Source organism: Lagopus muta, chromosome 8, assembly GCF_023343835.1.
Source record: "Lagopus muta isolate bLagMut1 chromosome 8, bLagMut1 primary, whole genome shotgun sequence".
NCBI lineage: Eukaryota > Metazoa > Chordata > Aves > Galliformes > Phasianidae > Lagopus > Lagopus muta.
The window spans coordinates 4,999,333-5,010,837 of NC_064440.1; the positions used below are offsets into that span (position 1 = coordinate 4,999,333).

At 36.2% G+C, this 11,505-nt stretch overlaps 1 long non-coding RNA gene across 1 annotated transcript in view; it reads left to right on the forward strand.

Moving 5' to 3' along the window:
• Positions 1–2,104, forward strand: part of LOC125696573 (uncharacterized) — a 30,376-nt gene extending 28,272 nt beyond the window's left edge. The window contains exon 7 of the long non-coding RNA XR_007378417.1: positions 1,982–2,104. This is a non-coding gene — a long non-coding RNA (uncharacterized LOC125696573). The remainder of the gene's footprint in view (positions 1–1,981) is intronic.
• The last annotated feature ends 9,401 nt before the right edge of the window (positions 2,105–11,505 follow it).

An 11,505-nucleotide genomic window follows, 5' to 3' on the forward strand; every position in this document is an offset into this window, starting at 1 on the left:
AACAGTTAATTGAGATTGAGGGTCCTTACTTAGCAGAAGAGAGACAGCATATGGGAAAGGCTATTAGGGGTCAGGGTTTTTATGTAAAATGGGGAAAATGAAGAAAATACATACTTACAGACATTTATTGTTAAATACAGATCAGTTTCTTCATTATGCCAGCCAAAGTAAGGAGTGAACACTTAAAGGCAAATCATAGAATCATAGAATGGCTTCAGTTGAAAGTGACCTTAAAGATTATCAAGTTCCAACCCTCTGAAAGGGTTGAAATGTTTGCTTCTGCTGTAGTGCTGCATCTCTCTCTGCAACCATTCTCTTTGGATTACTTACTTAGGCAGAAATCTGATTTAAATGTTCATCTTAAAGAAAGACATTAATGCAAAGAGAACTTCCTGGCCTTGCTTACAGGGAAAGATGTTGACATGGGAAGCCCTTCAAAAGCCCTCTGCACTCTGGTTTTGGAGGATGTGAAAAGTCCAGTGGAGTAACCTGATTCAGATTAAACAGAAAGTGCTCACCCACTTCCTTTTCATGTGGAGAGACTTGAAAGCATTCATGTTTGATGATGTGAGACTCAAATCCCCATCCCTGAAGGTGTTCAAGGCCAGATTGGATGGGGCCCTGAGCAACCTGGTCTAGTATTAAATGGGGATGGGGAGGTTGGTGGACCTGCACGTAGTAGGTGGATTGGAGATCCATGATCCTTGAGGTCCCTTCCAACCCTGGCCATTCTGTGATTCTGTGAAATGCTGAACTTAGTGACTGCCTGGCAGGCTGGATCTTAATGGTGTCATTTGCTATCCCAAATGGACAAGAGGATTCCTTCTATGCAGAACAAGATGGGGAATGATCTCACAAGTTTCCTGCTAATGCTTTGTCAATTATTATTATTATCATCATTAAACAGAGCATTAAACTACATAGAATCTCATAACAATAAATGACACTTTTGGTACATTACCTGTTTAATACTACAGTAATTGCTTGTGATTAGATATAACTAATAAAAAGTCTTCTTGCCAACATGATCTTTTTAATTAAGTATTTCATAGCTTCTAGTAAAAGCAAAATGAATTCTCAGTTGGTGTAATATCAATCTGGGACACCAGCCCTGATGGTGTGTTTTTCTGCTTTTCTCCAATGTTACCTCCGCAGTTTGATCCACACAAGAACTGAAGGCTACTGATGTCACTTTCTTCAAACAGTTCTGCTGACCCCCTTTTACCATAGATACAATTATTCAGATTTTGACACCACTTGTTCCTCTTCCTGCTCCCTCTAAGTGCAATCCCAAAGGAGTTTAAGATTCAGTGATGTGACTCCTACCAATTTTATGAGCAATAATATCAGACTTGCTTGACTTCCAAATTCTTCAGGAAATGAGCATGAAAGCTTGAAAAATGTTCAAGTTAATATTAAACAGATTAACAGATAATATAGCTCTGACAGGTTTATTGGCATCTTCAGAAGTGGAAAACATAGACAGAAACACCAAACTTCATCCCAGCATTCACAGCACTGATACTTGTGAACTCTTACAAGGAAACACCAGGTTGTTTCCAAAACCTAACTTTTATATTACCATTCTGTCCACCCAAAATCAGATCTGAGGTTTGGATCATTATCAAATATTAATATCTAGTTGAATAAGGTTTCCTTTAATCATCTTTCAAACATTTGTGAGAAGAATTTTCAATAACATTCAATAGGTTTCCATTTCTACTTTATTTCAGCACTTCACTCTGAGTCTACACCTACTGTTAATGCTCCTTAGGGACTAACAAATCCAAATCTTTCTACTATTGTGTCCCTGGAGTTTGTTATCTCCTAGCATAGCCACCCTAACCCAGAGACACATTCCTCTAAATCCAACTGCCACACTATCCCACTCTGTATCTTCAACACTCCAAGTATTAATTCTTCATATGTATTTGTATGTCCTAGAGCTGGGGTGGTAAATTACTGTTTATTTTAATGGCAGAGGATGAAAGCCTACTGAGAACTTTCCTGAAAATACCAAGGAAGATGCTATTAGCAGGTGATGCTGCCCAGCTGTATCATGAGAATATGTGGTCCAGTCACTGGAATTCACTCCGTCTGTAGCTCAGGTACTTGATCAAAATTGGCAGGCATTCAATGATAGCAAAGGAACTGCAGGTTAAGTTTCAGCCCACTTCTTACGTTTATTTTGATTGTACTGCTTTTTCCAAGTTAAAACTAAAAATGCAAGCAAATTTTTCTCCATCTGTAACAGTAGGAAGAGAACACTTCTAGTACACATATCTCCCGAAAACTGCTATTTTCCACAGTCCTTATGTCACAGCTTTCAGTTTCTCGAATGATTTGTTTCAAAACTATGCTGACACAGAAAGCTGAACAGATATTGTTTGCAGAAGGGAAAAAAAGACGAGAAATTTTACTGGGATAATTTTATATACTTTTACAGTAGGGCTTCAGTCTCATACTGGTCAGCAGAGGCTCTTTCAGGAAGATATTTAGTACCTTTGTAGATTATATGAGAGAAAAGAGGCAAAATATGTAATAGAAATGCTCTTACAATTAGACTATTTATTACTTCTAGCTGTAAACTGGTTGTAAATATGGTTTTTCTGGCATAGCTCCTGGCAAGCAAACTAACTACAGTGATGCAAAGTTGTGGAGTTTCCATTTCATTTCTTGCCTCATTAATTTCATTAACTTACAAATAGATGAATACATAAAATTAAAAAGTAATTTCCTTTTAATATTTTTAAATTACTCTCTCCAAGTATTCAAACCTTTTAATCTGCTCTTTTAAGGTCTCCATCTAATTGCTTTTACGGAGACATAATTGAGGTTTTGTGAATCAAATATCAGTGTGATTGATTATAAAAAAGCTAATCAGAGAGTGCCATTCACAAGACAAATGCAATTGTTTCTAAAATATTTACTTGCAGTCTCTGCCACTTTACTAACTTTGCAGTGTGTGCAAAATGATGTGTGGGTGCAATGTGTTGAGGTGTGATTTTATGTGGGGAAATCAAACCTAGTCATGGAGAGAAGTCTGTTTCTTCTTTTTCTTATACAAGGACAGATTGCATGGGAATTATAGTGTTTCCCATTTAATAGAAGTAGCCTTTGTTTTGATGTTTTTCACAACAGTGACAAATGGCAGCTAAAAAGAAAAGGGGAGAATGTAATCAATCTTCCCACCTTTAAAAATAGCTGAAAAAGAGGAGAAAAACTAAACTACTTAAAAAACTCATTTGAGACAAACAGTTATCTGCAAGATAAAGCAAGTGCTGAAGACAACTGGGGCTGGATGGCCTGGTCTTGGAGCAGGCAAAAATGTGGCTCTATCTGTTTGGGATTCCAGTTTCCATGGGCAAAACAGAGCAGCAGGTATGTCCAGAAAGGAGAGTGCTCACTGAAAAGGCCACAGAGTGAGTCTGAGAGCAGAAAATATGTAAGGAAGAAACAAGAAAGAAAAATGGAATCTTATTTCAAGAATTCCAAAGTACTGGTTGACTTTGTCAATAGCATCAACGACTTCAAGGGGTTATTCAGTCTGGAAATCATCTAGATGGCTAACATTTATTTAATAGTATTTTAATAATGCAACAATTTAATGTTCACACTTACTATTAAAAGGAAAAGAAAGCAGAACAGTAAAATTACATCCTGTGATATTTGAATGATATTTCTCTAAAGTTAGGACAAGCCACAAAAATATAAAGCTGAAAATTTCACTGTATCCTGAGGAATCCATTCCAAAAGCTTGTATTATAAATGAAAGATGAAAATATGTAATGTCTCGATCATTTTGCTGAACTGAGTGGAAATTAACTCCTGGGAGGATTAGATCAGACTCTGCAATGGACAGTTTTGGTGATGGAATGCTTGGAAGGGAAACCTTATCACTTCTTAGATCATGTAAGATGTGAAACAAACAGGCCAAATTAAGTGGTCGGTTGTTGATTCTGGTATTTAAAATGGCATAAATGAGACTCACCTGGGTTTACAAACCTGGTCTCTTCAGTTCAAGAAGAATGGGGAACTATTGGAGAGAGTCCAATAGAGAGAGAGTGGAGAGCTATGGAAACGCCAGGTACCTGGTGCATCTCCATATGAGGAAATGCTGAGAGATGTGGGGCTGTTCAACCTGGAGAAAACTGAGGAGGAATCATATCAATGCTTATAAAGATCTAATAGGTGGGAGCCAAGTGGATGTGAGCATGCTTTTTTCAGTGGTGCCCAGTAATAGGATATGGGGCAATGGACACAAGGTGGAACACTGGAAGTTCCATATCAACATGATGAAAAACTTGTTTACTTTGAGGGTTACAGAACACTGGAACAGGCTGCCCAGAGTGGTGCTGGAGTCTCCTTCTCAGGAAATATACAACACATTCCTGGATACTTTTCTATGTAACCTAATATAGGGAACCTTCTCTAGCAGAGAGTTAGACTCGATCTACAGAAGTTCCTTCCAACACCTACAATTCTGTGATTCCCTGACCTACTGCTAATATAACCTCAATCAGGTTCAGTTTAGTGCCTGTGGTAAGTGTCAATCTAATATTTTTTCTTTGACACTTTTTTAGTAGACAGTAGAAATTTTGTTACTGAAATGCATGGCTGTCGTAAAAATACATGTAGAGATTCTGACCCCTTTAGTGCATTGTAAGACTCACCATTGTTCCTTTTTAAATCAAGTATTGATTTGCCTTGGGTTCAATGCATGCTTTAAGCTAGTGCACCATCATGAAAAAGAATAATAGGATTATTTAGGGATAAGTTTCTTAGGTTTAGCCAAATGGCAACATTTTCATAATTTTAATGAAGAAATGTAGGAACATATTTTTCATGTAATGCCTGGAATTAGTCCAGTACATTTCCCATTAAAATCACCTGGTTAGAAATTTAGGGCTCTTGTGCTTGAAAATAATAATTTTAAAGTCACTGTTTTATTTAATATCAGGTGGTCTGAGAGCTGATTTCTATCTCTGCTGCACCCTAATGCAAAACAGAAAGAAAGTTCTCTGAGTTTCCTTTGGAAAGAATGTGTGAGCTGCTCCTATTTCAGCTCTGCACTTTTGTCTCTTGGAGACTTTGAAAATTCATTAAGGTCTTGTCACTCAGTAATTTCCAGAGATATGCCTAGCATTTACAATGCTTTTTTTTTTTTTTTTTTTTGTCATTATCCAGAAACTTTATTTCCTACTTTTCCAACATTGCACTGTCTTAGAGATAAATTCACTACAACTTCTCACATAGTGCTATTTCCTGACTCATTTCATCCCTGCTTCATTTTTTCATATGAAGTTTACCAAATCTTTCTAGTCCCCTTTTTTTCCATTCCACTTTAGTTTTTATTATTCATATGGAATCACAAATACATAATTCTCCATTTTTGGTCCATTTTCCACCCTACATTTTTTCTGTGCTTTTGTACAGACTATTCAAATAAATCTAGATAAAATCTAGAACTGCTGATCTTCTGCTGGTTGACTGTTGGCTCCTTCCTCAGCAGTTTGTCCATTGGTTGATTCCCTCAAAGCAGTATTTTGGGTTACGTGGTCAGTTTCTGAGGCCTATCTCTTTGAAAGACAGTGGTGATTCCTTCAAAAATCTGGCTTACACCTGAAGAAGCCAGTCCCTCTGGTGAGTGATAAGCAAATATAAGCACAGAGCCAGTACCCAAAGCATAATTTATTGGATCAGTGTTTCTCTGTCGCTTCCTGATCTGACACATTGAGATGAGAACAGCAGTGAGCAATATTCTTGAAGTGTGCACAGTGACACTGGCAGCTGGAACACATCTGGAAGAGAGATGAGAAATCACTTTGCTGTGGATACTTTTGTCAACATAAAGATTTCTGAAATAAAGCAGTGAGGCCCAAAAAAAAATGTAACAAAGTACCAGCAAAACCAGGAAATGTTATCAAGGCATCTGACAAGCTCAGCAAATGCCAGAATTCCCTCCGTGGTGAATTCTAATAAAAAAATCCATTGTTTCCATTATTGCTGAACGATTCTTTCAAAAATATATATATATATATTTTAGGTTATTAATTATTTTTGAATATTACAAAGCAGTTGGAGGGTATTTTCCTTTTTCTCATTTGGTAACTGAACCATTAAGAATAAGGTGGTAATATAAGGATTGGTGAAAAAAATTTAAGTCACAGAAGAAAACATGCCATTTCAGATGTTGTGGTGCTTTTTTTCTGAAAAGCCAGTCTAGTACTAAATTAAATTAACTTTCTGTGCTGAAGGAATCTTGTCAATTACTTCTCCACTTTTGCTCTTGAATTCTAACTGAAACTCAGCATGAGGAAATGGCAGAGTTGTTTTTGCAAGTAAACTAGAGAATACATCCATCAGGGCATACCACTCACTGTGTTGTCCAGAAAGCATGATTCGGCTGCTTATACTTGTGTGCTAATTGTCATGCTGAGTTTTGTTGTCTATCCAGTAAGCCATGCATCAAAAACTCAAGATTCAACAGTAAAACATCATGCTAATTGAACAAGCAGGTATAAATGAATAATTCCTCAAAACAGTGAATGGTGATTTAGATTATTGTACGTGGGGAACCTGTATTATTTAGCATCGGGAAGAGCTTCAGAAGTATTGTTACACACTGGTCCCTGTATTACCTACATTTACTACTGAATGCATGACCTTCAGAAATGCATTTGCATTATTCACTTTACCCAGGTTACGCAGGTCTGGCATAGAATAATTTTACTAACAGAAAATCATATCAATGTGGAAAATGTACTGTAACCAACTCTTCACTCAAGGATATTTTAAATGTTGTGGATAGAGTAAGTGCTGATTAGAAGAGAACGAGTCTGAGAAAGCTTTGTGTTTTACTGTAAGATTTTCTGCAGAGAAAGCATTACGTGTGGGTACGTTGTAAAGGTTTCTTTCATGTGTATGCTCAGTGGTATATCTCAAAAATGTTAATATTTCTTAAGAAGATCTTTCACTGTCATCTCTATTCCAGTCTGTGTGGCAATATAGTTTGAACATTTTGGCAAGTGTGAACTCAAGTGAGATTGATGTGCTTAGCTTGGTGACCTTGCTTGTATAGTATTTTTATGTCATAAATGTTATTTGATTTACATTTACTGCTGACCTGTATTTTCTTTTCAGATTATCTCCTGGAATATGTATCCTCTTCTTACTTTCATCTATTACTATCATTTGTTATCTTTGTTATCATTATTAACTGTTAATTTTTCCAATCATATTTTACGTCCCTTCTTTCCTGTGAAAATATGGTCATATCTATCATTCAAAAGAGGATACTGTAAACATATTAGCTCCATTTTGTTTTAAAGCCTTAAACTCCCAGTAACTTTAATCCTCTAACCTCCCTTATTCTTATAGTTTTTGAATGGATTTGAACCAGTGACCTGGAGGTGAAAGATCATTTTCCACCAGGAACATTTATCTTTCTGATATTGCCTTTATGGCTTTGCTCTATGTGGCATTTTCTTTTGCTCAGGACCGTGTGTATCTGTGTGAAGGTTAACTGTAGGAATCACTGGCCGGCTTCTCTCTTTTTGTTAATGTGAACTACCAGTATCCAGCAATGATTTTTGACACAGCAGTGTCTTCATTCGTTCATTTACTGACATCGAGGAAATTGATCTCCTCAGCAAAAGACTATGGCATCTGACCCACTGGAAAAGTAGAGATTTAATGTTTTGGGTTGGGATTCAGAGCACAGAGCCTGGGAGCCGCACAATTGGAAGCATCCTATGCAATTACGTGTCAAAACCAATCATGAGTTTTCTAAATGAATAAAATTGTTGGTATTGATAACCGACCGAAAACTATTCCCAGGTGAAATATAGAAGTCTTACTTGAAGTACTGTCCACAGAATCTGGAAGAAAGCATTTTCTAAGTTTTTTCTTTTTCCTTTTTTTTTTTTTCATAGGAGTTCTGTTGGGAGGATTTTACGTGCTGCAAATGAACTGGAAAAAGAGGCTGAGAAAATGCTAAAGCAGCATAATTTTTGTCTTCTTCCAGTGGAGGAAAATACCGACAGATTTATTATACCCAGACTTTTGCTGAGAAACAAGCATTTAGGATCTATTTTAAATTAATTTTGCAAGATTTTTTTTTTTTTTTTACGAGAAATAATTTATTTTCCTTCTGGTTAAATCTTGAAATACTAGAAGCAGTATGAAAGAAACACTTGTAGATAAGCTTAAAAATTCCAGTATTTTAATTTGCTTATGCATTCACATTTTGGTTTATTATTTGCAGTCTAACAGTCTTCATGCTCAGTCTAAAACCTTTAATTTCCTCTATAATATGTATCGCCGTGAAAGTGAACATATCAGAAGACTTAGGCACTACAGACATGACTGCAGACAACCCTTTGAAAATGTTTTTAAGGTTTCACTTGAAAAGGAAATTATGCCAATGGGCATTAATCATTTTGGAGGCTTCATATTGCTTCACAGATATTTATAATGTTAATGAAAACAGTGACGCTGTTATGAGCTACTGAATCAAGAAGTTCATTTGCCCCAATAACAGCAGGGGCTTGAAATGAGAAAAAAAATCTTTCAGACAGGGATGCTGCAAAGTTCTGAGTATGGAACATCTTAGAAGTGTTGTGACATTCAAAAATGTCTCCAAAGATGTGTTATGCCAAAAAACATGTAAATAGGCACATGCATATCTTACCTTTCTGCATTTCTTTGCATTGTAAACTAACTACACAACAGCATTTTTTTTTCTGTCTACATCACTTTACTTAACAATATAGGGCAGTGATAGAGTTTTTAAAGTTCCTTGTGATTTTTTCATTCCAGCATTTTGATTGGTTTTAAGGTTAACATAAACTGATCTTTTCTGCCTAATTGGCTTTTTTTTTTCTTTTTCTCCTTTGGGGGTTGGACTCGATGATCTCTGGAGGTCCCTTCCAACCCCTACAATTCTGTGATTCTGTGATTTTATATAAGCAATTTAATTCCCAGTCGTGATATATCATGCAGGAGAAATATATATCAGAGAAAGAAGAAGATATGTCATGTGGAAAGGAGGAAGGAAGGAACCGCAAGAGGGATAGGCTGTAACCTCAAAAAAAAAGATTGAAAGTTATCCAAAGTTTTTTTCTGTGGGGCCATACAATCTGTGTGTGATCTTGAAATGATTGGTTTTGGTCACAGCTGGCAAGATGTTGAATGTGGTCTTATTTGTGTTATTAGACATCTTCCATTTAATGCCATGTCTGTAAAGGGTGATACAAGTGTTGGCTTCATTTCAGAGTCAGTAGTACCAGCAAACATAGCCCAGCTAAAAATAATGAATTTTCAACTACTTATTTTCCTATTTTGCCTTGAGGTTAAGGCACTTTAGCATGCAAGCCTTCTGCAAGACATATTTGAGTCTACCAAATGTAGTTTAGCAGGTAATGAGATGCATTTTTTCATCAGGGTCATGCTACCTAATCAGATGCTAAATGTAATTATTCACGATCGAACCTCAAATACAATTTTAGAAAGTGTCTGTATTACAAACTAAGAAATCAACAGGAGGACTGCTTTAAACACGTTTTCAGTATGCCAACATTGCCTTTAATTATTTTTTGATGTTTTGTATGAAGTCAAAAGACAAAAAGAACAAGCTCTGAAAAAGTTGTGAAAAAGAGATAGCATGTGCGTGTCAGAAGAAACACAGGGAGAGAGAACATGAAAGAAAGTATAGAAAAAGAAAGGAAGTACTAAAAAGATGAAGAAACAAAGAAAGAGAAAGAAAGAAAGAGAGATAGAGAATAGAACTCACATATAGCATTTGATAGCCGTAATTGCTCTGCTCTTTTATAAAGGCTTCCTTTTTCTGATTAGAGACTTTAAGATAGTTACTACTGAAAACAGTATTTAAAATTCATTCTTTTCCTCCTTTTTCTTTGAATTCTTCATTATGTAAAACATGTACTTCAGTGCTCTTGAAATGTTTTGTTCTCTTCATTAAATTGCTCCATTTTTATTTTAATGTCCCTGTAGTCTGGATTTTTCTCTAAAAATGTCTGTATATCTGTTAAGAACACTTGTTCTTTCAGAACCTGTTTTCCCTTTTATTTTTTTAATTCTTTTTCTGAGTGAAAATGTGATTTTGTTTCTTTTTTTTTTTTTTTTTAACACCTATTTGTCTTTTTTCTTTTTCTTTCAACAATTCTTTTGCACCAGCAAAGGGCCCATCATTCCAGACCACATTCATTTTGTTTAAATCTGGCCAAAGAAGGACTGTGCACGATTAGTATATACAGTAGATGAGTAATGATGATTTTTATTCCATCAGTATTAATTTTATGCCCTTGCCTAAAGATTACTTGTAAATGCTTAGATTTTAAGTACTAAAGTAAACGTCACCCCTATTGATATTTTGGAAATGTCAGGTTAGTTAATTGGGGTAATGTACAGGTACAAGTTTCCAAACCAGTATATCAAACTTTGCCCACCATTGGGCTCATGCTCTGTCAGCTAGCAGAGGAAAGAAAGCCAGAGGAGCAGCTCAGGCCACCATAACCCATTCCTGTCTGCTCCTCTCTACTCTTTTTTTGCTCCCCAAAGTGAGTTCAGCAAATGCCTATTTAGTTGGACCAGTTCTTTTGATATAGGCTTATACGTCTTCACTTAAGGAAACGTTTTTATTGAGGGAGAAAAGCCTCATGACGGTATTTGTTTTTACTGTGGGTTTCAGCACTTCAAGAGTTATGGACACCATCTAACCTGCACTAATGTGCAGAAGCAGTATCAGGCTGATATACTGAGCATCATTACTTACCGTGGTCTTTTTAAGAAGTTGGGAATTGAAGGCTGAAATCTCAAGACAGTCCTCTCAGCAGTCCAAGGACTTGAGTTTAGAGTTATCCGTAAATTCTGTTTATGTTTATCCAATAAGAACTCAGCCAGTGAGTGCTGCAAATAATCGTTTACTTAAACATAAATGGGAATTAATTAGTCTATCAAATGAAAGGAAAGAAGATTCTGAGCCAGGAATGCACTCATAGTCACAGTAGCACATCATAACTTTGCTCGATGTACTTAAAATTTCTTTTAAGTGTGGCTGCCAAATCATGATTCTTTAGTTTATTAGCCAGAAATCCTACCCAAAATGGGAAAACTTCCAGTCTTTTCTATGATACTTAAGACAGCCTTTTTTAGTAGCTGATTTCTTATTAGAATATATTCCTCTAAAAAAATACATTTTGCTATTTATTGATTAATGCTCATTTTTTAATGGAGCTGTTTTGCTAAGATTCAGTGTCAGGTGCATTTCTAACACCCCAGCTCCTCTATTCTGTGCATCAGTTGGCACACTCATCAGTTAGCCAGTTCTGCAATAAAATAAATTAATGGACTATCCTATTTCATTTCATGGCATCCGGCCGATGGAGTACAGAAACTGCTATAAACCCTAGGACTCAGTGGGACTGCTGGTATGAGGAAGGAGAGCAGCATTTGGCCCACATTTTGCATTGATCAAGCAGAATT